This window comes from Neoarius graeffei, chromosome 19, assembly GCF_027579695.1.
Source record: "Neoarius graeffei isolate fNeoGra1 chromosome 19, fNeoGra1.pri, whole genome shotgun sequence".
Lineage (NCBI taxonomy): Eukaryota > Metazoa > Chordata > Actinopteri > Siluriformes > Ariidae > Neoarius > Neoarius graeffei.
Window position 1 is genome coordinate 32,299,212 of NC_083587.1, and position 19,665 is coordinate 32,318,876.

Below are 19,665 nucleotides of genomic sequence, written 5' to 3' on the forward strand. Positions count from 1 at the left end.
GATCTTTGCAACTCCTTCAGTGTTATTTTTGGTCTCTTTGTTGCATCTCTGATTAATGCCCTCCTTGCCTGGTCTGTGAGTTTTGGTGGGCAGCCTTCTCTTGTCAGGTTTGGAGTGGTGCCATATTCTTTCCATTTTGCTATAATGGATTTAATGGTGCTCCCTGGGATATTCAAAGTTTGGGATTTTTTTTTTATAACCCAACCCTGATCTATACTTCTCCACAACTTTGTCTCTGACCTGTTTGGAGGCTCCTTGGTTTTCATGTTGCTTGTTTAGTAGTGTTGCAGAGTCAGGGTCCTTCCAGAACAGGTTGATTTATACAGACATCATGTGACAGATCACGTGACACTTTGATTGCACACAGGTGGATCTTAATCAACTAATTATGTGACTTATGAAGTCAATTGGTTGGACCAGCTCTTATTTTGGGGTTTCATACGAAAGGGGGTGAATATCTATGCACACTCCAGATTTCTGGAGGTTTTTTTTCATCTTAATTATTGTTTGTGTTACAGTAAAACAATAATTTGCACCTTTAAAAGTGGTTGGCATGTTGTGTAAATCAAATGGTGCTAACCCTTCAAAAATCCATTTTAATTCCAGCTTGTAAGGCAACAAAACAGAACAAACACCAAGGGGGATGAATAATTTTGCAAGACACTGTACACTCAGCGGCTGCCATACACAAATACAGGAGTGTTAAAAAAAATCATTTTGGAAAAATGAGAGCGGGCAACATTATAAATTTTGGATAGAATATTACCAGAAACTTGCTCTTCCCAAAAAAGCCAATTTGGATTTGGTACACAGTGTCAAACCTGGGGAATAGCACACTGAAGTTGGATGAAAATGTCAAGCTTTATTTTTATTTCAAGCTTTAATATATCTGAAAAAAATCATCTGATTTGGACTGTTTCAGATGATTCATTGCATCTTATATATGTGAAACTGTATATAAAATATCAGTCTCCTACCTTTAAAATCGTGGTTTCTATGAGTCTTCAAACCTGCTGGAGTTCACATCGCTGATTTTTTTTTAAAAGGAAATTCACACACTCAGCATTCTAAGCACCCAGCATTCACATGGGATATTAAACTCGAGCTACACTCCTGAAAACCCACATTCATAGAGTCATAGTACCAGATATTTACTCTAAATATTTGAAGGACCTAGCTAAAGTTGAAAAAGGCCCCCACCTCCCTTTTTTTTTTTTGAGAAAACTAATAACGGTTGAGACCTGATTGTGTACTTTTCCTAATAAGAAGTATATCACCCCCCATGGACTTCTTAAGGCAAATCTGAAGTAGTCCAATGTTTTTCTTAAATTTGATAAATTGAGATGGAATGGCCCTGTGTGACTATGTAACACAACTGCACTTTGTGACTATATACTGTAGGACACAGTTTAGAAGAAGAAGAAGCCTTTATTTATCACACGTACACTCAAGCACAGACTTAAGCACTCAGTGAAATTCCTCTTCTGCATTTAACCGTTCTGAAGCAGTGAACACAGTGAACACACGCACAAACACAAGTGAGCAATGAGCACACGCACATACCCAGAGCAGTGGGTAGCTATCCTACAGTGCCCGGGGAGCAGTTGGGGGTTAGGTGCCTCGCTCAAGGGCACTTCAGCCCAACCTTCAGGCCATGGGTGCCCCATGTTAACCTAACCGAATGTCTTTGGATTGTGGGAGAAACCGGAGCACCTGGAGGAAACTCATGCAGACACGGGTAGAACATGCAAACTCCACACAGAAAGGCCCCCGTCGGCCACTGGGCTCAAACCCAAAACCTTCACTCACAAGGTGATAGTGCTAACCACTACACCACTGTGCTGCGCATTCTTCCTCATGTTGTCTGAGGGAGGCCACCATTTTCCTTGCCACCATTGCCACAGCCTTGCTCATCAGGGATAAATAAATTTATTAGATATACAGTAAAATTAGCTCATATGTTTAAAGTTTTTAATTTTCTGCAAAGCTGCTTTGCATCAATGTCTGTTGATAAAAACACAAGACAAATAAACTTGACATGACTGTGTAGGATTTAGGGGGATCTGTTAGCCGAAATGGTGTATAGTATTCATAATTGTTTTCATTAGTGTATAATCACCTGTAACTATGAATCATTGTGTTTTCATTAGCTTAGAATGAGTACTTTGTATCTGCATAGTGAATAGGTCCTCTTCTACAGAGCCGCCATGTTGTGCCATTATAATAGCACAGAATGAACAAACCAAACACTGGCTCTAGAGAGCATATTTCACATTTTTAAAAGTGGTAGCCAACACCAGAAAGAAGATGAAGAAGAAGGAATACAAAAAATGATTCATTCATGAATCATTTTAAGAGACTAATGGTGTTCATTATAGCCTAAACAGGTGATTAACCAGGGCGGCATGGTGGTGTAGTGGTTAGCACTGTCGGCTCACAGCAAGGTCCTGGGTTCAAGCCCAGTGGCCGGCGAGGGCCTTTCTGTGTGGAGTTTGCATGTTCTCCCCGTGTCTGCATGGGTTTCCTCCGGGTGCTCCGGTTTCCCCCACAGTCCAAAGACATGCAGGTTAGGTTAACTGGTGGCTTTAAATTAACTGTAGGTGTGAATGTGAGTGTGAATGGTTGTTTGTCTCTATTGCCGCTTTTCCACTACAAACGCGGCTGAGCCGTGCCGTGCTGAGTTGGGCTGAGTGGGGCTGAGCGGGGCTGTTGGAGTTGCATTTCGACTACAACCGCGCTGAACCGTGCTGGCTGGAAGTGGGTGGACACATTGGGTGGAGTTAGCGAAAGTGGGTGGACGTCAGGTGATGTCGTTACGCAGCGCAAACAGTGACATCAGTGACTTTTAAGCGGTAGTCTCACAGCCCGGATAGTAAGCAATAAACATGGAGGACATGGAGTCGTTAGTGTTGCTGGTCTTGGTGCTGTGGCTTGTTGTCAGCGACAACGCCAACAGATACTGGCAAGAGTGTATAGATGAGATGAGGCGCATAAGGCTTCAGAAATTCTCGTAATTCGTAATTCTCCTTCTTCCGGGTTTACAGATCTCAGCGTGCTCGCGGGGCGTGTGAGGACACTCCTCCTCACCAATCAGTGCACAGGGGAGTGTCTGCTCACGCCCCCAGCCTCACTCAGCTCGGTTTGGCTCGCTTCAGCCCCACTCCAAAACCGTGCGAGTTTTGGGGGCTAAGCAGGGCTGAAGCGAGCTGAGTCATGCTGTTTTAAGGTAGTCGAAACGCGAGCTGTGTCGGGCTGAAGTGAGCTGAAGCGAGCTGAAGCGAGCTGAAAAAGGGTAGTGGAAAAGGGCCATATGTGTCAGCCCTGCAATGACCTAGTGACTTATCCAGGGTGTACCCCGCCTCTCGCCCATAGTCAGCTGGGATAGGTTCCAGCTTGCCTGCAACCCAGCACAGGATAAGCGGCTACAGACAATGGATGGATGGAAGGTGATTAACCAGATGGAATCAGGTGCAGTTCCTGCTTGGTTGGAATAAAAACCTGTATCAAGAACCATCCATTGTAAACTGGATTGTACGCACACACACACACACACACACACACACACACCTTTGCACTAACTTTTAGAAATAATCAATGAATTAAAATCACACACACATCACATTATCTCTAGCCGCTTTATCCTTCTACAGGGTCGCAGGCAAGCTGGAGCCTATCCCAGCTGACTACGGGCGAAAGGCGGGGTACACCCTGGACAAGTCGCCAGGTCATCACAGGGCTGACACATAGACACAGACAACCATTCACACTCACACCTACGGTCAATTTAGAGTCACCAGTTAACCTAACCTGCATGTCTTTGGACTGTGGGGGAAACCGGAGCACCCGGAGGAAACCCACGCGGACACGGGGAGAACATGCAAACTCCACACAGAAAGGCCCTCGCCGGCCCCGGGGCTCGAACCCAGGACCTTCTTGCTGTGAGGCGACAGCGCTAACCACTACACCACCGTGCCGCCCTGAATTAAAATAAAATTCAAAATAAAATTACAAAGTAAAGGTTGTTGTTTGCATAGCAATACATTTTAAATTGGACAACACTGAAAAAAATGAAGGGTCATTTGACAGCTTTTTATCGTAATATATACATACACTCACATAGCAGTTTATTAGGAACATGGTTTGCTCCATGGTGCATCATTATGCTTGAAGTAGCCATTAGAAGATGGTAAATTGTGGCCTTGAAGGGATGCACATGGTCAACAACAATAATCAGATATTCCGTGGCATTCAAGTGATGATTCCAGGCCCAAAGTGTGTGAAGAAAACATTCCCCACACCATTACACCACCTCCACCAGCCTGGACTGTTGACACAAGGTAGGATGGATTCATGCTGTTGGTGCTAAATTCTAACCTTACCATCTGTATGCCTCAGCAGAAATCAAGGTTCATCAGACCAAGCTACATTTTTCCAGTCTTCAGCTGTCCAGGACTGGTGAGCCTGTGCCCACTGCAGCCTCAGCTTTCTGTTCTTGGCAGACAAAACCAGAACCCAACATGGTCTTTTGCTGTTGTACTTCATCGGCCCCAAGGTTCAACATGTTGTGCATTCTGAGATGCTTTTCGGCTCATCACAATTACACCAAGTGGTTATCTGAGTTACTGGATCCTTTCTGTCAGCTCAAACCAGTCTGGCCATTCTCCATAGACCTTTCTCATCAAAAGGGCATTTCTGTCCACAGAACTGGCACTCACTGGATGTTTTATCCTTATTGCACCCTTCTGAATGAACTCAAGAGACTGTTGTGAAAATCTCAGGAGATCAACAGTTATAGAAATACTCAAACCAGCCTGTCTGGCACAAACAATATTGTCATGGTCAAAATCACTGAGATTACATTGTTCCCAATTCTGGTGTGAACATCACTTGAAGCTGCTGGCCTGTGTCTGCATGATTTTATGCAATGCACTGCTGCCACACAATTGACTGATTAGATAATTGCATGAATTTGAAGGTGGTGTAGTGGTTAGCACTGTTGCCTCACAGCAAGAAGGTTCTGGGTTCAAGCCCAGTGGCCGATGGGGGCCTTTCTGTGTGGAGTTTGCATGTTCTCCCCGTGTCCGCGTGGGTTTCCTCCGGGTGCTCCGGTTTCCCCCACAGTCCAAAGACATGCAGGTTAGGTTAACTGGTGGCTCTAAATTGACCGTAGGTGTGAATGTGAGTGTGAATGGTTGTTTGTCTCTCTGTGTCAGCTCTGTGATGATCTGGTGACTTGTCCAGGGTGTACCCTGCCTCTCGCCCATAGTCAGCTGGGATAGGCTCCAGCTTGCCCGCAACCCTGCACAGGATAAGTGGTTACGATAATGGATGGATGGATGAATTTGCAGGTGTGCAGGTGTTCCTAATAAAGTGCTCAGTGAGTGTATGTAAACTCTTTGTCAATGTGAAGTCTTGCCAACCAATCCATTATTATTTCTGACTGCTTCAATATTTCTTGTTTCCATGTTCTTTAATATTGCCTTTGCATTGGCTTTTTGGTTGTTTGCTGTCATTTATTTCTCTCCATTGTTACACCGAGAAGCAAATACATATACCGTGTAATATAGACACCATGGATCTAAGAAAAGAAAAACGTGTTATGTCTCAAATAACACCGATCAGCCATAACATTATGACCACTGAGAGGTGAAGTGAGTAACTTTGGTTATCTCATTACAATGGTACATATCAAAGGGTGGGATATATTAGGCAGCAAGAGAACAGTCAGTTCTTGAAGTTGATGTGTTGGAAGCAGGAAAAATAGGCAAGTGTAAGAATCTGAGCGACTTTAACAAGGGCCAAATTGTGATGGCTAGATGACTGGGTCTGAGCATCTCCAAAATGGCACATCTTGTGGGGTGTTCCCGGCATGCAGTGGTTAGTATCTACCAAAAGTGGTCCAAGGAAGGACAAGCAGTGAACTAGTGACAGGGTCATGGGTGTCGAAGGCTCATTGATTCGCATGGGGCATGAAGGCTAGCCCATATGGTCGAATCCCACAGAAGAGCTACTGTAGCACAAACTGCTGAAAAAGTTAATGCTGACACCTTTCTGTTTTAGCCAGCATTAACTTTTTCAGCAGTTTGTGCTGCAGTAGCTCTTCTGTGGGATTGCACAATGATGTTGATGACTATATTAGCATAAAATTTGAGGCTTTGGAAGTTGATCTGTTTGAGCAGATTGTACAGATGAGGAGGTGAGAGAACTGGACAGACTAAAAGGCTAAAGCGATGCTGCATTGCTCTCTTTAGGTAGAGATGAAGCCATGGCCAAATCCCGCTGGCACCACTACAGAAGACAGTGTGGGTAATGTAGGAAACAGTTCAATGGAAATAGATTTTCAGTAGAATAGAAAAATAATTTTGTAGACATTAAAAAACAAGTCAACCCAGAATTTCATGACAAAATAAATCTTGGATTCCATCAGTGATCATTCAGGATAGATTTTTTATTTAAGAAGTGCAGCTAGTTTATTTCCCACCATGTAAAAAAAAAAAGAAATCACAAGAAGCAGGAAATTGGAGAAGAGTCAAGTTTTAAACAGAAAAAAAAACTTGGCATCCATGTGAAGGGACACATGAGCTTTAAAGCAAAGTGGCATCTCATGGCTGAGGTTTCTTCAGTCATGGACTCTCTGGGCTGGTGTTCAATAACATCTGCTTTCAAGTGCAGCTGTTTACTCTGTGTAGGTCTGGAATCTAGCTCCCTGTCTGTCGTTGGCTGTCGATTGCTACCAGTGATGACTGCTTCATTAGGATGCATAGAAATGCAGATGGGCCACGAGGCCTGCATCAGAGTACACCAAACTTATTCTCCTTTCCTAATGAAGTGCCTTGCACAGTAAGGTAAGACAAATGATGTCATGCCCCCATCGTGCTGTCTCTCTGGACCTCCAGACCTGATGCCAAGTGGTGCACAAAAGTGCCACAGACCTGACGGGTACGGAAGTTGCCCCACAGTGACAACTGACTTGCCGAGTGATGCAATCCGTTGGCCATTTGAGTGGCTCTTCTGCATGCCATCAGATGGTGCGCCATTGACCCTGTTGGGTTCATCTGCCACATTGCACCGAAAAGCGCCCTGCTGCCAGCACCTTATTGGTGATGTACTATTTAACCCATAGCTGGAACCCAGGCAGGTGCTACCACTCCAGGTCATAGCAGACTTGGGAGCAATGGTGATTAAGGGCTAACTCCACTTTCCCCAATACTCAAGCCCTCCTGGACCTGAGACTCACCACTGGTTGCAGTTTAAAGTCATACCCCGGACTAATTCCTGTCTGTATAAGGTTAAGAAGAAAGGAACTAGTGGTCACAGCAAGCTGTCTCAGGTACTAGAAGGTATGATATAGGTTTGTTTGTCTAAGCCTCATTTAGTTTTGCCCATTCATGGTTTTGTGTGGTAGGAAAAAAACCTGAGAACCTAAAGGAAACCCATGGTGACACTCTACATAGGCAGTAACTCAGGATTGAACCCTGTAGCCTGCATCTGTGTGGACGCATCACGACCTGCTCCTCCAGATATTTACCAATACTAAAATCACAAATTTGGAAGGAATATTTACAGGATTTATGATAGATAACAAATCAAATAACAATGCACAATTAGTGCATTTTGTTGTAAATGACAATGAGTCTTTTGGTGTGTGTATTTTGTTCTTTGTTCTGTTTGAAAGTGTTGGTTTTATTATACTACTTGCAAAACAAAGCACTATATTGTTCTTCCTAGGCATTTTATTCCTTTTTTTTTTCTTCTGACTAATTTTCTGCAGTTAATTCAGCTTGAAAAGCTTAACATAGAAACGCCATTTGAACTTTATTGTGTAGGTCTTGTAAATGACAGTTAAGCTATACTATGTTCATTTTAATATTCCATCCACACCCCTTTTTTTTTATTCCTCTGTCCATCAGATTTTTCCCATAGACTCTGAATGGGAAATTGAAGATATGTTCTGGGCAATACTACAAAGCACAACTCCCCATCTTTTCATATCTCTATCATTCCTGCTTTCTGTTTTTTTCATCCCTCACTTTTCCTCCCATTGGCTTCAGTCCATTATTCAAGGCTTAACTGCTCCTAGAAATTAAAAGCTAGGACCACCAAAGTTGGTAAATGTTGTCAGGTTATCATGCCTTACATAAATATAGCTTAACTTTTCCCTCTGCTGCTCTTTTTTTCTTTTTTTTTGCATCCCTCCATGCTCCCATTAGAATCCATTGATTTTAGTACTCCTACATCTTGGGGTCATGAAACTTGTCAGATGCAGTCAACTGTAAAAGTACAGCACTTAACTGCTTTTCATACTCATGACACTCATCTGTCTCACCCTTCTATTCTTTCATTTATACCTCCATTCTTCCCTAGCAATCCACTGATTTTACTACGTCTTCAGCTTTTTAGGTAGAACTGCCAAACTTCAGCTGTAGATTCAACTGCTGAAACAAAGCACACATCTATCTATCTATCTATCTATCTATCTATCTATCTATCTATCTATCTATCTATCTATCTATCTATCTATCTATCTATCTATCTATCTATCTATCTACACTCACCGGCCACTTTAATAGGAACCTGTTCTTGATTCTAAGATTCCTGTTCTTGGCTGCAGGAGTGGAACCCAATGTGGTCTTCTGCTGTTGCATGCTGAGATGCTTTTCTGCTCACCACGGTTGTAAAGAGTTGAGGCTGTAAAGAGTTTGCAAAAGTTTGTTTATCCACCCACAGAACAGTTGCTCACTCAATGTTTTTTGTTTGTTGCACCATTCTGTGTAAACTCTAGAGACTGCTGTGTGTGAAAGCCCCAGGAGATCAGCAGTTTCTGAAATACTCAAACCAGTCCACTGGCACCAACACCCATGTCACAGTGAAAGTCAGAGATCACAATTTTTCCCATTCTGATGTTTGAAATGAACTTTAACTGAAGGTCTTGATTTGTTTCTGCATGATTTGATGCATTGTGCTGCTATCAAGGGATTGGCTGATTAGAGAACTGCATAAAACAGCAGGTGTGTGGGTGCTCCTAATATAGTGGCCAGTGAGTATTTCATTAACCCCGCCGACAGTAGTCGGAGGGGTTATTATTTTCACCTGCGTCAGTCTGTGTGTGTGTGTATCTGTCTGTCTGTCTGTCTGTGTGTCTGCAAGATATCTCAAGAACCAATGGATCGATTTGGACCAAATTTTGTACATGTGTTGCCAATCACCCAGGAAGGAAACCATTAAATTTTGGAGGTCAAAGGTCAAGGTCATGGCAGAACTTCGAAATTTTCGCCCAATGTATTTTAATAGGGAAAAGGCGGGGTTTGCACTCGTTAGAGTGTCCCTGTCTAGTTTCTTTATCTCTTTATAATGGCTAACAGGTTAACGGCAAGCGTGTTATCAGCTAACATGCTTAATCTTATGACTAACATGTTAATGGACTAACTAATCTATCTATCTATCTATCTATCTATCTATCTATCTATCTATCTATCTATCTATCTTGACTTTTAATTTTTTGCACTAGTATTTCCTTTTTTGTTTGTTATTTATAGATTATACAACAATTTATTATATAGCAGCCAAACATCCACCATATTTTTCCTGTTCCTTCTTTTTTCATTTTTTTTCCCATGCTCAAACCACTGATTAAAAATCAGAAAGCCTCTCAGGTAATTACTATTATTACAGAGATGCGATGTGTGTGTGAGAATGTTTTGGCTGTGTTTCAGTCTCATAATGGTATTGGTCTCACCTTTAACCTCCTGTGTGCTATGAAGAAGCATGTTGAGCCTCAGTTTCACGATTTAACATGCATGTCTCCCAAGTGCAGGTATATTATTACCATGGAAGCAACCACATATGAAATTGCATATGAAAATCCACTTTCTCTGCTTTCTCACCAGCTGCATGGTTATTACCTCAACATGATGTTACAACTGAGGTTTTTTTTTTTTTTTTTTGGTTTTCTGGAAAAATAAAAAAACAGAGATCATTGGCTTTCCAGGCATCTTATCATTTGACTGAACAATGCTAGCATATCGTTTCAAATGCAAATGATGAACTTGATGAAGAAACGTTAGCCATAATGTAAACTTCAGTGTTGTTTGCTCTGTTGTGCCTTTCATGTGCAGATGAGAGTGAATTAAGAAATAGATTGAATTTTCATGGCTGAATACTGCCTGTGCGGCACGGTGGTGTAGTGGTTAGCTCTGTTGCCTCACAGCAAGAAGGTTCTGGGTTCGAGGCCGGCGAGGGCCTTTCTGTGTGGAGTTTGCATGTTCTCCCCGTGCCGCGTGGGTTTCCTCCGGGTGCTCCGGTTTCCCCCACAGTCCAAAGACATGCAGGTTAGGTTAACTGGTGACTCTAAATTGACCGTAGGTGTGAATGTGAGTGTGAATGGTTGTCTGTGTCTATGTGTCAGCCCTGTGATGACCTGGTGACTTGTCCAGGGTGTACCCTGCCTCTCGCCCATCGTCAGCTGGGATAGGCTCCAGCTTGCCCGCAACCCTACAGAACAGGATAAACAGCTACAAATAATGGATGGATGGAAGGGTTGAATTCTGCTTTCAAACTTCATACAGTGCAAATCAACTGCAAATGCAGTAAGTGTGAGGTTATTTTGAAAGCCCACTAAACAAAGAAAAAACAAGACAAACTGAGGGTTTTCTCTTTCAGAAAAGATTTCAAAGAGAACCCCTTTAGGACCCCAAGAGTCCATAACTATCCAAACTACGCTCTGTTGTAAGTGGTTAGCGCTGTCGCCTCACAGCAATCAGGTTCTGGGTTCGAGCCCAGTGGCCGGTGGGAGCCTTTCTGTGTGGAGTTTGCATGTTCTCCCCGTGTCTGTGTGGGTTTCCTCCGGGTTCTCCGGTTTCACCCACAGTCCAAAGACATGCAGTTAGTTTAATATGGGACGGTCTTGGGCTGAGGTGCCCTTGAGCGAGGCACCTGACTCCCAACTGCTCCCCGGACGCTGTTGGCATGGCTGCCCACTGCTCTGGGTATGTGTGTGTGCTCATTGCTTCAGAAGGGTTAAAAGCAGAGAGGAGTTTCACAAGTGTGTGATGAATAAAGTTGTTCTTTCTTTCTTTCTTTCTTTCTTTCTTTCTTTCTTTCTTTCTTTCTTTCTTTCTTTCTTTCTTTCTTATCTTATCCATTCATCACCATCTATCACTCAATTTCTCATTTTCCTTTTCTCTAATGCTTACTCTCTTGCTCCTTCTTTTTGTCTTTCTGCTGCTTTCATCTCCTTTCTTCCCCTCCCTTTTCTTTGTTTCTCTGTAACTCTATTATTATTCTCCTTCTGTTCTGTCTCTTTTTAATATCCTCTATATCTACAACGAGAAGCCTGTTCTCTCTCTCTCTCTCTCTCTCTCTCTCTCTCTCTCTTTCTCTCTCCTTCCTCAGAGTGTGTGGTGTGTGTGTTCACTCTCTCAGTGACTCCTGTGCCACTCGGATCACACTCTCACACTCCTCTATCAGGATTACTGCAGCCCTGAGCCGCTTCCCTCTCTCCTCTCATCTTCTTCCTGTGCTCTAGATGATCCCTCTTTCCACCGGTGTTCTGTCGGTAAGTGTCCTGAGTGTCCCACTGTTTTATGTCTGTCTGTCTGTCTCTCTCTCTCTGTCTCTCTCTCTCTCTACCTGCAGCGGCTTTTCCGACTGCGTCTTCAACTGTCTCCAAAGTCCTGCACTCACCCTCACTGGATTATTATTATTATTATTATTATTATTATTATTATTATTATTATAGGGGGGTTAATCGGGTTGCTTTCATTGTGCGCAAAGTTGTTGTTTTTTTTTTCCTCCAAAACAATTAAATGACTTTTGAAAGCTGTTCTGGTGCCAGTGCCAGTGTAGCTGATATGTAATCATACGCATATAAACTGTAACAAACAGAAAGACCCTACTGGAGTCTGATTTTAATCCTACCTAACTTTTTTTTTTTTTGCATGATTTAAATAGTGCAAAATTATATTTATATTTAAAGGAAATACTTGGAGAGTTCAGAGCGCACGCGCGTTCCATGGTGCATTTGTGTTGTTGTTTTTTTTTTATAAATAGCAATCTCACTAAACTTTCTCTCTCTCTCTCTCTGTCTGTCTTCCAAATGAATACCCCATGCATATGAAACTCAGCGATAAGATTTTCCACATTTTCTCCGATCAGAGATTTCCTAGCTGGTTGCTTGAGCACATGGGCCACATGGTGGCGCTGCTGCAGATTTGATCTCCTGTCTGAAGCAGGTTGCACTGTTTTTAATTAATCTAAGATATATCTCATACACATATACTCTACTAGTATACTGTGCTTGATATACTGATACTCAGTCACCTTCCAGTGCACCTTCATCATCCTGCTTTCTTATCCAGACTGATTTTCTTCTTCTCCTGCTGTGACATGACTGTTGCTGTTGTCTGGAGTAAAGAAGTGCAGGTTTATTTACGTTAAACCTATTGATATTATAATTTCATTTCATTTATTTTTCCTGAGTGGTGCGTTGCCGGATCCTGCAGTCGGTTTGTGCTGATTTGAGAAATGATGCATTCGAAATTCACTAAGCCTCTTTTAATGCATGTTCAAACAACTTTGTTTGTTTGTTTGTTTGTTTCTTTGCCAGATATGATCCTTCCTCCTGTTCAGTTCCGAGTCTGTCATTTTGAAGTGTAAAAGATTTGGGAAATACATGCACAGGGATTATGCTCATTTTCATGCTGAAATAAACATCAGCTCCAAGACAAGTTTTGTTTGATTACTGCAATCCGATCTCAGCTCATTTCATCAACCTTTTTTCGAAGTGTTTATTTTGTCCATGAAGAAATGCAGCCTTCGTAGAGCCTACAACAGCAAATAAACAGTGTAAAATTCATAGATGAAGACTATGAGTGGTACAAAGTAAAGGAAATATTGATTGATTGATTGATCTTCAATAAGTTTTGTTTTATCCTGGTTGGAGAGGATCATGGTGGATTCGGAGCCCATCCCAAGAACACTGGGCATGAGTGCACACATCCATGCACAAACACACTCATTCATAATTTAATAGGACCACAAACAATCTACATGCATGTTTTTAAGAGGTAGGAGAAAACCAAAGAACCTGAAAGCAACTAGGAGAACCTACACAAAAACTTGAACCATGAACCAGGATCAAACCACGGATCCCAGATCTGTCAGTTGGCGACATTACTACAATGCCACTAAAAATAGCCTGTGTAAAAAATAAAATGCAATTAACACTTTAAAAATTAGACAGTTAAGGTACCTGAGATTTAAACATCATTATAGTCGTTGAATTATAAGCAATACTTGGTGAGTTGTTCCATTATTTTCTGCTGTAGAGTTCACTCTTCAGAACAGGTCTTCATTCATCGACCAATACACAACAATGATTATAGAGGGTCATTAGTTTGCATAAATATTAGCTCACTAAACCTTAAACTGTTTTGTATATCTGTCAACAACATGCTTTTGGATGAATCAGGTTTAATGTAATCAGATTTCTTTGATCAGCATCTCCTTTTGACACACTGGAGCTTCCAGGCTGCACTGCATTACAATAACCCTGTACTGATTTCTCAGCATGTTTTATAAACAGTGAGCATATTGCTAAGCTTGGCAAGATTATTATTGCTATTATTTTCCAGCAGTGACATATCTGTGATTTGTGTGCTGCTTTCAGTCATGGTTAACGCATCATGGTTTGGCGGGTCATTAAGTATAATAGCATCAGAGAACCCGTCCTCACACAAGCGCACACATGCTCTCAGTGGGAAAACGAAATGAGTCTCACAGCATGTCGGACAAAATGGAAAGTGCCTTTAAATAAGCAATAAACAGAGTTGGTTATGACTGTGAACACATCATATTCTTATGAATATTAATATCCAGCTCTCAGTAATACTTTCTGTGAAGCCTGGTAGAGATAGGTATTATGGTGAAAAGCATTAGAAGGAAATTTCACGATGTATGATGTGTATCATGGTTTTGGATGCAATTATATCTTGTGCCAGTTAGCGTGTCCGCCTTTCGACTGGGAGATCACAAGTTCTACCAAAGACCATCATAAAAATGGTACCTACTGCCATCTAGCGAGGCACGCCGCAATACAGATGCGAGTAGGGAGTCAAACTCTTGCGGTTACCAGAGGACCAGCCCCCTACTGTATCCCTCACTAAGTAACAGGCGAGAGCCCGAAGGCTAGAGAAACGGAAATTGGTGCCACCCAATGCACCTTAAGTGCCTGGTTAGTACTGGAACCGGCGACTGCCTGGTAAAACCAGGTCCTGGCATGGGATAGACTTTGCCACCTAATGCCATGTTTAAAAAGCCATAAAAATTGACTCCATATATACAGTATATACAAACAAATTATCAGTGACGCTGATCAGTGTTGTTAGCGCAGTCAGCAGCATTGGTGACTCCTTGCCATCCTTGATTTGATCCTGAGCTCAGTTTAATGTCTATTAAGTTTAATGTGTTGCCTGTTTGGGTTTCTTCCAGGTTCTCCAGTTTCCTTCCACCTCTGGCTACTCTGAATCACGCCTAGGCGTGAACGAGTGTATAAATGTATGTGTGTATGATACATTCCCCACCACATGCCCTGGGAAAAAAATCCAGATCCACATCAAACCTGACCAAGATTAAATGGCTACTGATGATAAACAAATGGACAAGTGAATAAAAATGTTGATCTTTAACATCTGGTATTTTTGATTAATAGCCAACAGGATGATTGTTCCTGTGAGTCCCAGTGGAGTCACAATATTGATATAATCCTGTTATACTGCTCTGGTCTAAAGCCTGTACTCATAAAGCTTTAGTACTGTGAGGCTTTATGAGTATTCTTGGTTAATAAAAATAATGTGAGAATCCTTATTATAAGGCGCTAACAATTCCTCATAAAGCTCAAACTGACAACAAAAACATATAGCACAAGTTGTTTATCACAGGTTCCTTTGGTGCCTGCACTGTTATTCTATCAGATTCTAAAAGCATATTTAGTGCTAATAAGCATTATAAAATGAATCATTATGAACATTTATAAGGTATTCACTGAGTGCTTCAAATGACTGACGCATTATAAACTTAAAAACAGTTTAAATTTCAAGCAAGGATTTGGCAAAAAACGTGATTGACACTGTCCCCTTTACAAGACGTGTAGTTGAGCCGTGAAAACGTGTTTCATAAAGTCACATTACATTACATTAATGGCATTTAGCAGATGCTCTTTTCCAGAGCGACGTACAACGTACTGAGAACAGCCCGGGGAGCAGTTGGGGGTTAGGTGCCTTGCTCAAGGGCATTTCAGCCATTCCTGCTGGTTCAGGGAATCAAATCGGTGACCTTTTGGTCCCAAAACTGCTTCTCTAACATTTAGGCCATAACTTCAAATCATACAGTATACTAGTATCTACTTCTTTAGGTTCTGTAATCTCATATTAAAATAGGAAGGTGGAATTTTACCAAACGGGGCGGCACGGTGGTGTAGTGGTTAGCGCTGTCGCCTCACAGCAAGAAGGTTCTGGGTTTGAGCCCAGTGGCCAAAAGGGCCTTTCTGTGTGGAGTTTGCATGTTCTCCCCGTGTCTGTATGGGTTTCCTCCGGGTGCTCCGTTTTCCCCCACAGTCCAAAGACATGCAGGTTAGGTTAACTGGTGACTCTAAATTGACCGTAGGTGTGAATGTGAGTGTGAATGGTTGTTTGTGTCTATGTGTCAGCCCTGTGATGACCTGGCGACTTGTCCAGTGTGTACCCCACCTCTCGCCCGTAGTCAGCTGGGATAGGCTCCAGCTTGCCTATGACCGTGCACAGGATAAGTGGTTACGGATAATGAATGGATGGATATTACCAAACAATCACTGGAAGTAATTTTATTGATTAAATATGATTATAATTACCTCTGCCAACTTTGTTGGAGGAGGTATCTTTTCGCCTTTGTTTGTTTGCTTTTTTGTTTGTTCCCAACGTAACTCAAAAAGTAGTGAATGGATTTTGATGAAGTTTTGAGGAAAGGTGAGCCATGGGCCAAGGAACAACTGATTAGATTTTGATGCAAATCCAGATATGTATATGGATCCAGGATTTTTGTTTGTCTTTTCCCAATGTAACTCAAAAAGTATTGAACTACTTTTTGGATTTGGATATAATTTGGTGAACAGCTTGAGTTATTATCCTAGGTTCAAGTGATTTGATGTTGCTGTTGATAATATGTGGCTTGGCAGAGGTACACACTCTACCGAGTGCCCTTCCAGTTAATAATAAATTTATTACTGTCTATGAAATTACAGCTGTTATAGTTATATATTATTACCTGACTTCATTGTGTCTGTTTTGCCTTTTAAATAAAACTGAGATTATGTTCCATTAAATTAACCTGAGTAAGCAAAGTTTGAACACCAAAGTTGTCATCCAACCATTTCTTTAAATCCTCATCAGCATTCTGCTAGTCATATTAAAATTCATCGATGACTGACTCATTAAGATGCATACCCATAGGCATGGAATTAATGATAGCAAGGAAATTAATGAAAACAATTTATTGACAGATTTATCATGCTTTATAAGGGTGTGGGGCGGCACAGTGGTGTAGTGGTTAACACTGTAACCTCACAGCAAGAAGGTTCTGGGTTCGAGCCCAGTGGCCGACGGGGGCCTTTCTGTGTGGAATTTGCATGTTCTCACTTTGTCTGTGTGGGTTTCCTCTGGGTGCTCTGGTTTCCCTCAAAGACATGCAGTTGGGTTAACTGGCTACTCTAAATTGTCCACAGGTGTGTGTGAGAATGGTTGAGAGGAGAAAACCTCCATAATAATCCAGTAGAAGGCAGCGGGAAACCACGACTGTAATTCTTCCTGAGAGGCTTTGATGGCTGAAGCTGTCAGAGCGGACCTGCCATCAGGCAGAACACTAAAGAAGAACATAGGAGTTTGTAAAATGTTCATTTGGCACTGTTACCAAACTGCCTACAATATTAAGCAAAGTTAGAATGACTTCAGTGCAGGCGTCATGGAGAACATTACTTCAGAGTGTGTTCTCCAGATTTGTCCAGGCTAAAAAAAAATGAAATGTGTTTAGTCAAAGTTTGCTTCAGCGCTTGACTAGACAAGACGTTAGTTTTTACTTTAAAGCTGCTCACATTCCTTACTCTAACTTTAACTCCAAATTCTCTATAGAGCACATGTATAATTACCTCTGCTGAGACTGTGCTGGAAAGTGACCCTTATCCAGATGGTTCTGTTATTTTGGGTCCTTGCGGAGACGCAGTTGTTGAAGTCACGAAGGACAAAAGAATAAAAAAAGACAGAAAAATGCTGAATTCTGAAATGAGTTGTTGGAATTCTGTTGCTTTTTTTCTTCTCTTTCTAATCTTCTTCCACTTTTGCAATCTGTGCATAATCCTCAACTCCATAAAAACTCTCATAATAGAAACTGGAGTTTATTGAAAAGTGATTTTCTATTCACGGCCATTCCAGTCTTGTGGATTGTGGAATTATTAATACATACATGCAAATGTACAGGAGGCTTCTGTATTTGTTTCGCTTTTATTCTATATTTGCTCGAAAAGCTTCGTTGATTAAGTAGAGTATGGTGTGGGTTGTAACAGGGAGATTGTTGTTATTGGTTTGGGTGGTGTCCTGTTGAATAATGACTGAGTGTTTGTTATGAATCAGTCTGAATGGTCATGTGATGATGCCTTTGTACTTGTAAACTATGCCCTCTGTTTTTTTTTTTATGCAGACATTTTTTAGGGCCAGAGCACCATTCGGTGCGAAGACCCTATTGTTTTTCGAAGGATTATTATTATTATTATTCTGTCGTGTTTAGCCTTATTTGAGGCATTTCCCATGCACGAAAACTCATGAAATTTGATACACACATCAGTCATTGTAACCGCTTCTCAGCCACAGACATTTGGCCCCGGGCATGGCCCAGGGACTTCATAGCGCCCCTTTTTCCATTTCTCATTGAAATGAATGGGTAGAACTTTGGAGTGATGATGTCATAAGGCCATTTGGAGTGATGGTGACACATGGTCATTTTTAACGTACTCCTCCTAGATGGTTCATCAGATTCATGTCCAACTTGGCAAACATGATGCCAAGATATTACTGAATTTGAATTGCGAAGGGATTTTTGATATGTTGTAATATGTTGAAATATAACATATATTATGCCAAGATATTGCTGAATGTTGAATTCGATATCTTGTAATATGATTCTGATTCTGATACTCTTTAGCCGTTATGGCATCTTTATTAACAATCACGCTCTTACACCTTCTCTAGTCGTGGTGGGGAGAACTCTGAACTCTTTTCATCTCTTTACAAACATAATACGCCTGGGCATGTCCTAAACAAAATGTGGTGTCACAACATGAGTTTCAGGCTTGTGATTTGTAACCCACTGTGGTGAAAACAAAACACTACACCTCATTAAACTGCATTACAATCACATATCACATATTGTAACTTTACAAAATATTGGATATCGTGAGTCTGATGATATAACATGTACAATTCTGTGCACACACACACTCACAGTCATATGCACATTTATGTATACACACACTCTCACAAGTACGCACTCACATGCACACGCAACATCTATGAGCACACTCTCTTTCACACACACACCTTCTCTCTCTTTCTCCCCCTCTGACACACACACACACACACACACACACATACAAAATAATAGTGACCTGCCATCATTGTGCATTTTGTTGCAGACATATGAAAACTCTGTATGTATACACACACACACACACACACACACACACTGCAGACACAGGAAAGCTAAGATGACTTAAGATTACAGCGTGAGATAGAGATAAGGAGGAGACACGTATAGTTTTGTACATATATAAATGTACATTTTCACACAGCAGTCATGGCATTTGCAACATGCACATCACCTTTGAACATTTGATGAATATTTATTATTATTATTCTTATTTTTCTGTCGCGCTTGGCTTTTTTTTGAGGCATTTCCCATGCACGAAAACTCATGAAATTTGATACACACATCAGTCATTGTAACCGCTTCTCAGCCACAGACATTTGGCCCCGAGCATGGCCCAGGGACTTCATAGCGCCCCCTTTTCCGTTTCCCATTGAAAAGAATGGGTAAAACTTTGGAGTTCTACCCAAAGTTCTACCCTTTGGATGATGTCACGCCCAACAGTAAGTGAGGTAATTGGGCTTATATGCGTTTGGACACATGGTCATTTATAACATACTCCTCCTAGACGGTTGATCAGATTCATGTCAAACTTGGCAAACATGATGCCAAGATATTGCTGATGCCAAGAAATTGTGAAGGGATTTTTGATATCCCTTTGGGATATTTGATATCCCTTTGGGATTTTTGATTTTTGATATAAATGATGGACCCTAAAATGCTTTGCAGAATCATAAAGTCAATCAAATGTAGGTCATAAAAAGAATATTCCCCGACACCTAATTATTTTTGTTTAGTGGACCGAAAGCTACTGATGATATTGACACGTCTAATTCACATGCCTAGCATAATATCACCATCTGGCCAAGCAGGAAATATGCCAAAGATTTTCGACGGATTGATCTATGACATGCCTGACATAGTGCCACCAACACACTCACACTCATATACATGTAACACACACACACACACACACACACACACACACACACACACACACAC

The 19,665-nt window shown here is 41.6% G+C and overlaps 1 protein-coding gene across 1 annotated transcript in view; it reads left to right on the forward strand.

Annotated features, from left to right (window-relative positions):
* The first annotated feature begins 11,433 nt into the window (after positions 1-11,433).
* sema5a (sema domain, seven thrombospondin repeats (type 1 and type 1-like), transmembrane domain (TM) and short cytoplasmic domain, (semaphorin) 5A) overlaps positions 11,434-19,665 on the forward strand; it is a 535,180-nt gene continuing 526,948 nt past the window's right edge. The window contains exon 1 of the mRNA XM_060899996.1: positions 11,434-11,554. The gene's annotated coding sequence lies outside the window, so the exon portion shown is untranslated. The remainder of the gene's footprint in view (positions 11,555-19,665) is intronic.